Source organism: Protomyctophum bolini (assembly GCF_963924005.1).
Source record: "Protomyctophum bolini genome assembly, chromosome: 20".
NCBI classification, from domain to species: Eukaryota; Metazoa; Chordata; class Actinopteri; order Myctophiformes; family Myctophidae; genus Protomyctophum; species Protomyctophum bolini.
The window spans coordinates 31568290-31584593 of NC_137881.1; positions in this window are offsets into that span (position 1 = coordinate 31568290).

The window sequence follows — 16304 nt, forward strand, 5'->3', positions numbered from 1 at the left end:
CTCGGGTTCTCTCTCTCTCCGTCTCTCCCTTATACCTCGCTCTCTCACTATACCTCTTCGCCTATTTTATTTCTTCCTCTGGTGACTCACTGTCAGATACAGCACGGTAGATTCGAACCCACAAACCCACAAGCTTTATCACCGTGCAGTGGTGGGATTTTTTTTCCTTCTCAAATGGGATTTTGAAAATGGAATTCAAAATGTACTTGAGTAAAATATGCAATAAAAGTATTGGCATCAAAATGTACTTTTTTTCGACCAAGGTTCATGTTTTAGGTTGGTTATAGAGCACCGAAGTCCTGACGTAACTCGCTCATCCCGACGATTCCCCTGGTTCGCGGAAGTAATTTCTCTATGGAGAATAACATGGGGTGATCTTAATATCGTCTACTATAAGCGTTGTGGTCCGAAAATAAACAAGCTGTCTCGGCGTTATTGTTAGGGAGGTGTCTCTGTATAGTTTGCAACAGTCAGTCACTCATATGATACAGTCTGTTTCTAGCGAAAATCTAACTTATTCAGCAGCAGTAACATTAGCGTTTTCTCTCAGTCAGTTGATTCTTCATATCCATATGAGTGAAGCGGCCGGGGTGACATGTTTATTTTTCAAAAACAGTTGTTATATGAGGCGATCTAAAATCGCCTCAAGGGGGATTTCAATGCAACTAAACAAATACATGAACCTGGGGACTGACGCCCTCTACTGAAAGTGACGTCAGACTTCGGTGCTCTATTAGAGAAAGTACCAGCTCAGTGGCCTTGTGGTTATCACAGGGACAGGATCTACTGAATATGAATTAAGGTAGCCTACTGGGGGGAAGCCGCACTGTACTGTCATGGGATCTACTGAATGTGCCAAACTGACATATTGAGCCTGTGATCTTTTGTGGCCAGATGTAATTTCTTGGGGTCTAGTAGGACTATAGTAAATAATAAAAAAAAGAAATCGCTATAAAATGATCAAAATATACATACTTAGCCCCATGATCGAATGCCCCCGCCCCCCTGTCAAAAACGGCTAAAATCCCTAAAACGAAAGAAAGCAGCAAATGAAAAATAAATTACACTCATCTTTTACTTTCTCTAATAGCAACCTAAAACATGAACCTTGTTTGAAAAAAAACTAAAGTTGTCCTTTAAAATACCAAAATTAAAAGTACTCACTATTTACTCGGTATATACTCACTATTACTCAGTATACGCTATACTCACTTTTCAAATGTATTGAACATTCGACTGTATAGATCTGCCATTTTCAAATGGCCAAAAATGCTGAACTGGTTAATGCATGTTTTGTATAATTACGATAATCAAAATCGACAAAGTAACCTGCAGTAACTGAAGTGTTCAAATAAATGTAGTGGAGTAAAAGTACTACAATATTTGTATCTGAGATGTACTGGAGTAGAAGTAAAAGTATTGGAAATTGGAAATACTCAAGTAAAATACAAATACCTAAAAATTGTACTTGTACTCAATTAAATGTATTGTGGGGGTTCACTGTTCTACACACCAAAGTCACACAGGAAACAATTGCATATTTTGCCACTCTGGTAAGTCTCCTCGGACAACAGGTAAGATCTGTCGCATTTCTCCTTTTAGCTCACTGGTGGGGTTAATAGTGGGAAAGTTCAATGCCATAGCCTCAGAGCCCAACGGTGTTCATACATCATGTAGTGGAACGGCCTGTGAGGTGAGAAAATACACATTATACTATCTTATCATAATGGTGCTATTTAATGAGAGGGAATATGGGTTTGTCTTACCGAGCGCCATAGGTTTCACTGCTTCCCCTGGAGAGTCTCTGAGGGACTGAGATAGTCAGAGGTTTTTAAATCACCTGGGTGTCGGCCCGCAGGTGTCAGGTAATTTGGTAAACGAACAGGCGGTGTGAGAAGTACCGCCCATCCTTAATTAGAGAAAACAAAGACAGCTATTCAGACCCAATAATACACAGCTGAGTTTTGGCATAGCGGAACGAAGTGGTTAACAGTCTATTAACAATCTGCCTTTAATTAATTAGAGAAAACAAAGACAGCTATTCAGACCCAATAATACAAGCGCAAAGACACCTGGCTTGTCTTTCTGTCTGTTTCTTGATTGATTGAACATTGTATTGATGCAATAAAATGACAGAACGTTACAAAGAATTTTGTAACGTCACAAAGATTTTTTTTGACGGAGAGAAAAGCCAGAGGCTTGTTTCCATCACGGCCCATTAAAAATTAAACACTCAGACAACTGGACAAAACAGCCATCAACTGTCTGTCTGTCTGTCTGTCTGTCTGTCATGCTAACATGAGTTGAGTCAGTGAATGTGCTTTTAAAATGAACATTATGTTCACACCATGCTAGTTACTGTACATGGATATATCGTTAGTGTTGACTTCTGGCATTATTTGTTGGGCATAAGCCGACATGTTCAATCTGTGCTGACACTCTGGAAAGCCCAATTCACCCTTCAGCCCTGACTTATATTAACTGACTTTACTGAAAACACCGTTGCAACTTTATCAGGCATTTGTCATCATCTCAGTCACCTTTGTGTACGGGAATTGGTTCTCAAAGTACGGGGGGGGTCATTGTGGGGGGACCAGGTGGTCCTCATGCAATGCAGCATAATGAGTTAATATAGCGTCACAATCATTTTAACAACTTTAACCATATGTTCATACATCGCATCACTTCGTGCCGCACTATGAGCTTGTAGATCTGCTGATTTTGTAACGTGAGCAGTTTTGCAAATCTTTGAATATATAGAATATATTGTTTTAAATCGATCATTTTTTACTTTACTGTACTCACACAGCAAAGTACCCTCGAGCTGCCGTTCATACAGAACCCAATGCGGCAGAGTTCTCAACGGGCCTGAAAATGAAGGCTATGCGCCCAGCCTGGCCTTCCAAAATCCAAAATGCTTCCTTGGTTTGAATGGGTTAAATCATAACAGTTTATACTTGAATGCAACGCAATATATAATATAACACGTGGTATTTCAATGCAGGTTAATGAAACTACGGCAAAAATGCATGCATTGCACGCTGTATAAGAACATTGAATAAGTGTGTGTGGGGGAAAAAACAAACACCCTAATTGGTTTCTGATCGGACTTATACTGCTTACTGAACAGATATAAAGCTCCAGGACGCATCAGGCCTCATGGCTGTCAGCCTGGTCTTGGAGCGGTCAGGACGGCTGCATGGAATAAATCTCCATGGTAATGTATATATTTGCCCCGGCCTTTCACGAGGGGCCGGGATGACTGGGAAATCTCTGCCTTAATCCGCTCGCTATCTATAGGTTTTGTGCAATGGGCGCCCCCCCAGGCATTACCCTGACTCACTGCATGGTGGGCAAACAAACAAACAAACAAACAAACTGGCACACAAATTGACTGGCATCGGGCCTGAATGGGGGGAGAGAATAAATAGAACAAATCGCATCAAGCACGTCACTTGTGCTATAAAGAAGTTGAGATAAAAGACCACATTCACAACAGGCAGACTGTCCCGTCCTGTCCCAGAACGTCCCATATGCCTGGTCCGCCACCCGTATGTTCTCTCCTATACCGACCCTGTGTGTTCCCCTCCCCCACCCTTACCTGAGAGACAGTTTCCTCCTGGGAACACAGCTGTGGAACACTTAATGACTGCCTATTAATGACTATGGGATTTAAGTGGTGTGTTTGTATTGTGGGACTCTGTGTAGGATTATAGTTTGGTTCTATACGCCATCTTTGCGCTGCTGTTCCGCCCGGAGTTGTTGCTCTGTGTGGCATATCCTGTGTTCTTTTATTCTAAGTTAAGTAAAGTGTTTTTCCAGTCATTCTTGTGTTCGATCTCCTGCTTGGTTCCACACACATATTCCGAGTCGGCAGCGTGACACAGACAGGTGTCACAGAGACAGAAGAGCTGGTCTTGGACAAGCTTATAGGCAATGACAAATGATAATCTCTTGATAATTGACGAATGATAAAGTGACGTGGCAATGACAAACGATAATCTCCTGATAAGTGTTTTCATTGTGATACAGATATAACAACATTAGTTCCATTGATCAAAGCTTAGCCAGAATATTGATTGATATTTGTGAAGAACTGAGCTGCGACCTTTGGATTTTGACAATGCTTTAACCCTGCAAGACCCACACCTAAACACCATCATCGATGTTCAATGTATAGTCTTACAGTGCCATTGGTCGTGATATTGGCATATAAATATCCCCCACAGAGGCAGCAATTCACACAAATTCAAAATCTCCGGACTTTAACCTTAACCTTTAAATGTCAACATTGGACAGGTGATTACAGACAATTACGCTCAAATACTTTCATTACAACAGGCGTCAAGGCTTCAAGGCTTATAATCGGTCATGCTTTGATTGATTGATATGTTTATTGACAATGTTTACATGTACATAAAAATGCACATAGTTATACATCACCATCAAAAGGATAAATGAAAGAAATCCAACAGCTTATTTCCATTGCAGTCCCTTAGTTGAAAATGAAACACAACAATGAATGTGTATGAGTGTATGAGAGTGGACACGCTCACAGCATTGGACCAATTGATTTCCGAACGGCTCATTAAAAACAGGTGGGCTAGCATTGACCACTGGGACTCTCAGGGTTCTTGGTGGTTAAATGTAACATTTCTTTATTGCTCTTTCCATCCACCTTATTCACCACTTACAGCATTGATGCACAATGCTCTCTATGAATACTGAAAGTCAGCATTAAAAGTTAAAGTGAAAGTCAGCAGTAACATTTCCAAGCCCTGAATGTAAAAGATGGGTATTAAAGAAGGCTAAATCCATCTAATACGAGTCAGCCCACCAACTTCCCCCTGAGTTTACAGATGTTCCTCATGTCTAGGAATAATCGATACAAGCATTCATCCATCATCGCCATTTCCCCTCTGATCTCTGTCCAGGGAATTGTATAGCAGTGTGATGGTGTTCTATAGCCCGTTAAAACCTGAGGCCGATTCTATATAAATGTCTTCTAAATATATAACTGAAAAATGTATGTTGCTATATCAGTGGTTGTAGTGGCAAGCTCAAACTATATTTTGCCACTCGGCTGGGCACATGCATATAGAAATCGTTTTTGACGCGTATATAATATATTGTCCAGGCATTGACTGCTGTAGGGTGAGGTTCCCATATATTTCAACACATTATGTAATACAGCAGTTTTCTTTATGCAAGATTAAAATCACACGGTAAAAACCGTGTGATCTCTTAGCCTGTTGTGCCCATACCTTCCAAACCATTCAACATGGCTTGTTGCACCTGTGTTCTCATATGCCAATCCTTGTGACAAACTATTTTGTTCCAGGGACCCCCAGAAGCAGAGATTTGAGTAAAAATGTTTCAATTTCAAGTATTATAGTCCGGCAGCTAGCCCCGACAGGCTTCTTTTGTTTAAAGTGGGAAATTTGGTTATATAGTCTTTTTTTATTGGCCTAAAATATTGTCTATACTGTATACATGTGAGACATAAATCCACTTGCTGACCGGCTGTCGGCATTGAGCACTTTAAAAAAAATAGGAGTTTATATGTGACCATTAACATCCTATAAGGCAAGATTTTCACATTTTCATTATGCCTTATGTAGCATGTGACACATGTTTTCATGATTCTGAATCCATTTCAAGCATTCATTTTGCACAAAAAAACACTCCATGGGCTAAAAACAGCCATAGCCACTTGCCCAAATTCCCCAAAAATGTGCTGACCTCATCACAGATGTGTTTTTTTGTGCAAAACTAATGCTTGGAATGAATTCAGAATCATGAAAACCCCCTCCACCACTGTTGCGTATAAGTCAATGATCTTTGATCTGTGTAGGTCAGAACAGCTGGACCACTTTAATTCATATTATTTCTTCTCCATCCTTTTTTGAGTGGTGCAACCACTCCCTTACGGAGCTATGTGTGTGGGTGGGTGGGTAGGTGGCTGGCTGGGTGTCTGGGTATAAGCACGAAAAACAGCATGGTTATTCTTCACCACCTGTGCGCAACCTAACACACACTCACAAATACACATGCACGTATTAACTGCATGTATATATGATGCTTTCGGGTGTGCCAGTACAGTACAGTGACAGTACAGAACAGTACAGTACAGTAGAGGGTACAGTAGAGGTACCGCCACACGGTAACTCTGTCATTTCTCAACCGTTTTGGATGCGGTGCGGCTCGCCGGAATCGCCCCGGGTGTGATTCTTTTCTCCACAAGCCATGGGCATGGGGAGAAAAAAGTGTGTGTGTGTGTGTGTGTGTGTGTGTGTGTGTGTGTGTGTGTGTGTGTGTGTGTGTGTGTGTGTGTGTGTGTGTGTGTGTGTGTGTGTTTGTGTGCGTGTATGTGTGCATGCGCGTGCGTGCAGCTAATCTCTGGCAACGTTAACCAGGTCGATGCCGAAAATTGTGCACGCATACTCCCTGGACGCCAACGATGAACCTCGACCCCAAATTTTCCAGAACGGCCTGTGAACGGCCATGAGGCATGCTTTTCACATTTTTTACTTATAAACTGCAACGATCTGCGTGAAACGTTGCATGCACACTCTCCCTAGAGGGCAAGGACAAACCTTTGAACTGCATTTTTCTAATCTGCCTTTTATAGCGCCACCAGGAGGCCGCATTTTGTACTTCTGCTCAAGACGGATCTGTCCGATATATTCCATCCTAATCAGGGCCTTTCTCGGCCACACCTCTCTCCCTGACCTTACTGGGCTGCATTCAAGACACTTGCCTTGTGTCAGACACCTGACTTGTGTCTGAACACAGCTTTGATGGATGTGTTCTGCCCCCCCTCCCCCCATCAAACAAAATGTTTGGTCAAACCATATGGGCTTCCATTAGGAAATGCATTGGAGCAGCCATTATACACAGACACAAGACAGGTGTCTTGAATGTGTGAACGCCAGCCCAGTAAGGGCATAATATGTCGACCCCACCTGCTCACATCCGCCCCACCCCCTCCTGGTGCTGCCGCCATCTTGGATCCTAAAACACAATAAAAAACAAAGGGAGAGAGGTGGGGCAGAGAAAGGCCCTTATTGGCTAACATTGGCTAACAACATTGGCTCAAATCTTGAATGCAGCGTGCAATTTACGTGAAAGCTTTCACTTTCACTTTCTTACTAGGCTGAGGAATATATCCCACCCTTTTCACATTGGCCTGTTATAGTGCCACCAACAGGTGGATTTTTGCAAAACACATTTTTGGAACAAAATGCTTCAAATCATCCAATTGCCATCAAAACGTAAAAGTGTGATTGTGGAGTTTGCAGAGTGCAGACATGACGCACGTGTGTGTGTGTGTGTGTGTGTGTGTGTGTGTGTGTGTGTGTGTGTGTGTGTGTGTGTGCATCCGTGCGTGCGTGCGTTGCACACACAAACATGCGCATGGCACACCGCGTGCACACACTCACATGTGCTTCGCTTAATTTTTTCATTTTACAAGCTGTCAGTGTCATCCACAGCTACTTGCAAATGTGAAATCAGTAAATTGCACGAATCCAATTTTGTTCAATCTGTAGGCCTATGGATATGTTAATACAATATAATTATACAATTGTTGACATATGTTGAATCAAAAGGCAATTATGGAACAATGCTGGAGTCTTGAGACAGGAACCCTGCATGTCAGGTCTACGTTGAATTAATACAATAAAATATGCACCGTGGCTGTTGATGTTTTTATTTCATTTAATTTATTTTCATTTACATGCATTTCATTCCTCCATTTCTTAATAGCATTTCATTCCACCATTTCTTGATAAATGAGGCAAGTTATGACTATCAATCTTTTTTTGGATCATGACTTAATGGCTGTATAGGTGGCTGTAATAACATTTTGAGAGCCGTGCGATTCCCTTCAGCATAAATTGCCAGATAATAAATATTCCTGTCAGAAAGCCTAGTGGGGCAAGACAGCATCAAGGACGCACGCACACGCACGCACATACACACACACAGAATATCTCTTGAATGCTCCACTAATACTGTACGTATAGCCGGCACGATTGAGCACATTAAAACACATTCTCTGCCTGCCGTTGGCGGAGACCTCCGTCATGTCGTCTTGTCATTGGTTCATGATAGGTTCAATCTCCACAAGAAGAGACAGCGAAGAAAGGATCCTCAACCCCCCCCCACCTCAACCCCCACCCTCCCTGACACCTGTTGTTGTGTCTTCAGACTATGGGCCGTGTTCGTTTCCACTGAACTGCCATGATAACGCAGGACTTTGAGGCAACGTGACATGACCTTGGGGAGATATGCCAGGAACACACACTTACACAAACACATGGGAAATGAACTTTCCACCGAACTGTTCTCATGGACACACATGTCTTACACACAACCGCCTTCTACCCCCCCCCCCCCCCCCCGGCAGCTAGGTATCTTTTATTTTCCTCCCCCCGCGCAGCCCATCCCTTCGATGGCTTGCGTAGGAAGAGAGCTTTTTTGTGCCTGGCCCAAGCCCCCGACCCTAAACAAACCCCCCACCCAAGCTTCCGTGCCTACACAATGCAACTGTATGTGTTATGATGTCTTCATCCCCCCCCCCTCCATCTGCTCCCCCCCCCCCCCCCATCCCCCATTCTCTCTTTCTTTCTTTTTTTCTATGATGCAAGAAAGATGTATTTGGCGCTGCACTGTGGCGACATGGACTAGGGTTACGCTTGCATGCGGGCCCTTTGTCTAAGACAAATTTCTTCCTCGGGAGACTAATAAAGTATATCACTATCACTATCACTAGGTTGCGGTCTTTGCTTGAGCACATGATGTGGATTAACTGAGAAGGTCTGAGAAGACTGACAGTTCTGACAGTAAGACCCCTGTTCTAACAGTAAGACACCTGTTCTAACAGTAAGACCCCTGTTCTAACAGTAAAGGCTCATTCATAGTCTGGATCTTCGGTGGTGAGGTGACCACCGCTGAGTAAAAACAGAGAGAAGGGCGGTGGTTTGCTCTTCACCGCGGCTCGTGACGTCACGTACGTTGTAGTTCAGTGGTCACCCTCACCACCGAAAATCCAGACTATGAATGAGCCTTAAGCCGCCAAAGGAAAGTGGCAGAGAGCCTTGAAGGGAAGACCTTTTCCTTCCATGCACTACCTCTTCATGGAGCACGACTGTAGATTGTTATACTTATATTTTATTATACCATGGTAGGATTCTGTATATTATCTCGTCATTCTTATGCCATTATACTATATATAACATTATTTTTATACTATATTACATTAGTAAATACTATCTTACACTATTATATTGGTTATTATTGTCTTCGTCTCTCCTCCTTGAATTCCAGACTTTTACTGGCAGAGTATTTCTACATACATTGCTGTGTTGATACTTTTACTTAAGTAAAAATAAATGTAAAATACTTTTTTCCACTACTGAGATCTCGGTAGGTCAGTATAGACGGCTACTGAGACCATTCAATGCTCTGATTAAACGTGATTTTGTTCGGCCTGGTGGAGACAATAAGTCGCTATGATTTATAAACGTAGCAGTGCCACACAACAACGTCAGCCCGCTGGCCTTAAAGGTCTAACATCTTCCCCCAAATCAGAGGGAGTTCCCTTTAGCTTAGTGGTTAAGATGTTGGCTCTCCACACAGGAGACCCAGGTTCAAGTCCCATGGGTTGAATGAAAGCCCCTTTCCCCGTGTGAGGTCAAAGGGTGGGTGAGTGTAGCAGAGTGCCTCACAACCTCATCCTGATGACCAGAGAGTCCAACATCTCCCCCGAGTCACAGGGAATTCCCTTTGGCTTATTACTGTCAAGCTGCCATGTTGGATACTGCATGATATGAGCAGATGCTCTGAGCCTTCCAACAGACACTGGTCTGTTATTGAGTTTAATATTCAAACATAACAGACCACTGAATTCAGTGATTTGACCAATCAGAATCAAGCATTTAACCAAGGCGTGTGAAATGTATTCCATCTATTCCAGCAAAACTGCAAGGCGAATAACAGACAGCCTCTAATGAAATGCTTTGGGGCAATTATGCACTGTCACGACTCACAGCATCTACTAATCATACTTTAGCACAAGCTCGCTGCACATGCATATTTACACTAAGGTCTAAGTAGATGCAAGTTCTGCAATTAAGTGCACAATCATTTGCACTTGCAAATGAGGGGGGCTATGTCATCTATGCTAATGATTAAAAAAAAAACAATATTATAGGCCTATAATTAATATTTATGAAAATAAATTACCCGTGACATTATACAAGTCACATATCAGCAAATCAGGCAAATGTGAGAAGATTGTGGTTGGACATGCTTATAGTCACTCTGATGCAAACAGCAGCGTTTTGAAGAACACACTACTGTTTCTTTGGTCTCTCAAAACATATAACTTAACCACATGCAAAGGGTGACAACGGCTCATAATGTTTCCTTTGTCTCAGTGTCCATGTGCCTTTCCACATTTCATTTCATCGTGTGAAATATGAATCCATATCTTTCCATGTCTTTGTCTGCATTCACTTCAGTGAGTGTGCGTGCACGCACACGTCACGCACACACATGCACACACACAAAACCTTGTCCTTGTCGTTGTTGTAGATCTGTTTCAGATTGTCATCCCTCCTTTTGCCTTTCTGCCTTGGCATGCCTCTCTCTATACATTCAGGGAGCCAAGGGTCTTCATTAAACCACACTGTAACACACAAGCTATACACACAAAAGGACACAGGCAAGCACATACGCTCTGGTCTCGGAAATCAATGTGCATGGGCATTATCGTATGATATTGTGATGTGTGCAGCAGAGGAGGAGCTCAGTGATTGATGAGCAGAGACACACTGATTGACGGCAGTGAATTCAGGTGGTGGACACCAGTATAAAAGGGACACTTGGGTGTTTGTAAAGGTCGGAGCATACGTCTTGCGGCACGGCACTCTGGGGACGGGAGGGGCCGTTCGCTGGTTTTAGTCCAGCCGACAGTGAAGACAGACAGTGAGGGGGAGTTAGCTGTGAATGAAGCAGGAGGGGAGACTACACTTACGGTCTCCTGTAGATAGACAGGGCTGGGGGAAGTAGAAGGGTGATCGGCCGCCTCGCTCCGCGACCTACGATGACAGCTGACCAACTTTAAAGAGACTGTATTGTCAGCGCGGCACGCCGGCCAGCTAAGCATCCCCGGGGGGTCCCACCGCCAGGGCGAGTTAAGTGTACATGACCAAACACTGTTGTATTATGTCACTATGTGTACATAGTGACATAATACAACCTATATGTAAATAGGCTGGTATTTTAGAGAGTGGTTTTATCATTAAGTGCTGTGCATATATATGAAATGTCCTGTTATAGTTTATTACCTTTTTGCCTCATTATATTATTGTTGTTCTATAATCCACTGAGTATTAACTTTTAATAAAGATTACCCTGTTATATATTTAAATCCCTTGTCTGTGGTCCGTCCAGGTTCTGACATAGCTACAATTTATAGCAAACATAGGAAACCCACATTTATTACAATATCGATTGAGAGAAACTTTAGCGCCAGTGGTACAATAAACAACACCATTGCTTGTTCGTGTTGCATACAGCGCCGCACAAGCTCAAAACTGTATGTTATATTGACGTGACGATATTCAGCGAGGCCATCCATCTATAGAATCCTGAGTACACCGTGCACGGCACACGTGCACACACAGACCCTTTCTGTCTTACATTTCAACTCACACAAAGTTCATCGTTAAAGGGATATTTCACTTAAAAAAAAAAAAAAGTTTTGGTTATTTCGTCGTCTACTCAGGCTTATGTGAACACACCAGACAGTTTTTATGTTGTTCGATTCAGTATTTAGATATTTGAATTTCATTTTATCTGCCCCGCCCCCTTCCTATACAAACCCATTGTAACTTCTAATTCAATTTTAACCATGTTAGATTCATCGAAAACACCCGTCTTTTTTATTATGTGAGGGAGCCGTGGTTTTTTTATTTACTGTTTTAATTTATTTTTAAATATTGTTTGATTATTTAGTCTCCTGAGTGGTCTGCTGCCGCCTGCTCATTATCTTCCAAAACAATAATTCAAGAATTATGTTTTGGAAAATTATTTTCCAAAATGTTTTGGACATTTATTTTCCAAAACAATATTTAAAAATAAATGAAAACAGTAAATGAAAAACCACGGCCCCCTGACGTATTAGAAGGACAACATCAGAAAAAAGACGGGTGTTTTCGATGATGGTTAAAATGGAGTTAGAAGTTACAATGGGTATGTATGTATGGGGAGGGGGCGGGGCAGCTAAAATTAACATCAAATATCTAAATACTGAATCGAGCGACAGATAGACGATGAAATGACCAAAAGATTTTTTGAACGTGAAATATCCCTTTAACATTTTCCAATTAAAAGGCAGCAGAAACTTATAAATGACAGCGCGGTTGGTTCTGTAATAAACGATCTGGTCCAATTAGGGTTTACGTCCGTCATTTTAACAGAACTGTCGGATGCAATCGGGGTCACAGAACAAATTTAAAGGATATCTTTAAGGTTTAGATTCATCATGCAGGTTTGCCATTGGCAATTCAGTAGATTGTCAGAAACAGAACATTGTCAGTGAGAAAAGGTGCATGGGCATGCATTTGCCAAGGTGTTATGTTAATTTAATTCTATTCAGAATCCCTGAATAGATAAGAGTTCCTCTGCTGACTGCTGGACACTTTGCTGGACACTTTGCTTTGGAACAATTGCTTTTAATTGATCTTTTATTTTTTGTTATTCATGTCCTCACTGTATTTGTATTGCATTACTGCTTGCTTTTTAATGTTTATGCCTTGCTTTTCTTTTTTTCTCATTGCTCTGTAAAGCACTTTGAGCTGCATTTCATGTCATGAAAGGTGCTATACAAATACAGTTTTATTATTATTTCATTATTATTATTACTTATTTTCAATGTCCTTGACATTTCATGTCCCCCCCCCCCCCCCCCCCCCAGAAGCAAAGATTTGAGTAATTCTATTTTATATATATTCCAAATTTGCGCCACATTTTCACGATTTAAAAAAAAAGCAGACCTATGAGCTTGTAGATCTGCTATTTTTCAACAGCTAAATTATAACATAATGTTTAAAACGCCAAATGGGTTAAACTAACATGGCCGGCCGGCATAGAAGAAGTGACTCTTTGTTGCATATTTCCAACATTCATCATTCTGTATATACATCTGACGGCTTTCTGGAACAGTATAGTTTTACTTGGCGGCCAATTACATTATGATGTTTGGGGGTCCTTGACGTGAAATAGTTTGTGAACCACTGATATAGAAACCTGTCAGACAGAATCAGACAGAAAACTGATTTAATGAATGAAGCCCGACACACACCGGCTGCGTCCCCCGCGCGGCGCCGCGCGGCGCGCACAGCCGCCTCCATTATTTTCAATGAACCTAACGCACACCGGCTCCGTCCGCCGCGCGGAGCCGTGCCGTGCCGTGCCGATAGAACACAGTTCTATTTTCCAGGCGGCGCCGCGCGGCGCCACGCAGCAACGCGCCGCGCCGCACACGGTCGCAGACGGTGTGTGGTGGGCTTTAATCAGCCGACTTAAACAGTAAGCCAAAACGGAATTCCCTGCATGACTCGGGGGAGATATGTTAGACTCTCAGGCCATTTGACCTCACACGGGGAAGCTGGAAGAGCCCATGGGTGGATTTAACCCATGGAACTTGAACCCACTAAGGCAAAGGGAACTCCCTCTGGTTTGGGGGAAGATGTTAGACCTTTAAGGCCAGCGGGCTGACGTTGTTGTTTATAAAAATCATAACGACTTATTGTCTCCACCAGGCCGAAGGCATGGGGAGAGAGTATGTTTCGGATACTAAGCCAAATAGTCCGTCAGCCGACAGGCTTCTTTTGTTTAAAGTGGGAAATTTGGTATATACACAATTACACACTTAGAAGTACTGGGTAATTGGCCAACCTTAACCCAGCCCCTGGTTTCGTTTTGGACCACACACACAGAGACACACACAGACACACAGACACACACACGCACTTCCGGTGCACAGAGGCTGCACGCCGCACGCCAGTGCTCCGAATTGTTTGTCCGTTTGGAAAAAGTTTGTTAATAGTTACAACTTCGGCGGATGAAGCCATTTTGATTTTATTCACATCAAGATAAGACAAGATAAGAAGATGCCAATGGACTGGAACTTCGGGAATGTTGCCAAATTTTGTTTTGGCAAATTTCGTTGTCCTCTAAAAGGATTTGTGACAGAGGGAGACTTGGTGAGAGTTGAAAAGGCTGCGGCGAAGAGGAGGAGGGCCAATCAAATCGACCTGAAGGTGACAATTAAAGTTCTACCTGAAAGTAGAAATAGGAACATCATGCACAGGAAACGATCAGGCAACCAAAGAATGGATGTTACCGTGACTCGAGGACAAACTAGTATCCGTGGGTTGCTCAAAATCGTCAACGAAAGATTTGCATTTCCAGGTGTGGGGCAGGAGCCGGGAGTGATATCTTCCACTGTGGAGTTGAGGGTCCCAGGTCAGGATGAGGGAAAGGAAGTTAAACTACTCTACACTATGGCAGAACTCAATTTTGGTTCCGGCTATACAGCCCTGACGACACTAGGTGTCAAAGATGGAGACAGGTGACCATCACCCAGTGGGTGGAGGAACCACCTAGCAGATTTAAGGATGCAGGAGGAAACGTCTGGCGTCTGTCGTCTGACGTCTGATGACGCAATTAAGTGTCCTGATGTGAGAGACTCGTGAAGAAGCTTCAGGAGGACATTGCAACATATTTCTTTGTGATAGTTGTTTGTGTGAAGTTCAAGGTTCAAGGTTCAAGGTTCGCTTTATTGTCCCTTGCGGGAAATTGGTTTGCAAGTTGAATGTATATCTCATATTTTACTTAGTTTTCAGTAGTACAATTCTTTTAATTTGTTTTTATTAGCACATTCTTGTAACTGTTAAGACTACAAGTATTTTTGATTGCAATTGAAAAATATGAAGAACATATTATTTTTGTTTTAATACATTTTTTAAGTTGTACTACTTGGATTAATATTCTACTGTAAATGTAAACCTTTGGCTGTGTTAACTGTTAAGTCCATTTTTAGAGATTGTGTTGAATACAAAGTAAATTGAAAAAAAAAAAAAAAATAGTTACAACTTCGATTTGCTTTTTCAGTTAACTTGTTTGCAATATTATGCTGTCGGTGCCGTGAGGCATTCGGTCTATGGACAGAGTCAGAACGCTAAGAAGCAGCGGGGACTCAATCACCGCAGATATGGCCAAAGATAAAGACAAAGACAATGTTGCACAAGAGCTCAGAAAGCTTACCGCAAAAATAGATGAGATGAATGGAAACATCAGAAAAGAACTCAACAGCAAAGTGGATCAACTTCAATCAACTATTCAGAAAAATCAGGACCAGGTTCTGGCCGAGATGTCTAAACAAAGCAGAGAGATACGCGCTCACATGGATTTAGAGATCGGGCGCCTGGAAACACGCATTGACGTCTTGGAAGGAAAGATAGAGAGAGGATCCGACATCGCATGCAAGCCACGGTTTAATCCAGACGTGTCGATTGTCATAACGGGTCTCTCCGAGGACGACGGGGAAGATCTCCAGCTGAAGGTGTTGCGGCTGGTTTCGAAGGGCCTCGACAGTGAGGCCGTGCCTGTTGCGGTGGAGAGAATGCGCAGCCGCGGAAGGGCTCCGGGGCTGGTGAAGGCCGAGTTCAGCTCACTGGAGGAGAAGATTGCTCTACTAAGGAAAAAGCAGGGACTACGGGATCAACCGGAATTCGCCAAAGTGTTTATGAGATCAGCAAAATCTCACACTGACAGGCTGATCGAAATCAACTTTAAAACGCTGCTCAAGGAGATCCCGGGAGGCGCAGACTTCTTTGTTGCTGGAAATGGACGCCTACGGAGGAGAGAGAATCGGTCGGGGGGGTCGGAGTTTGCTGAGACGGTTCGGGTTCACGTTCACGATGAACCTGGGCCGAGCGAGACGGCTCAAGCCTACGAGGAAAGTCATCAGGACTGAGGCGCTACCCGTCCCCTACCGGAGACACTAACACTGGCTCACTGGAACATTAATGCCTGGACTGATCTGAACAGTAGGTTACGCACCACCGTACTAATATCTTTATCACCTGATTTAATTTCTTTAAACGAAACTCATTTATCTGGAGAGCAAAATATTTATTTAGAGGGTTATGTTTGGTATGGACATAATAGAAAGACACACGTTAAAGCACCAAGAGGTTCAGGAGGTGTGGGTGTATTTATCAAGTCAT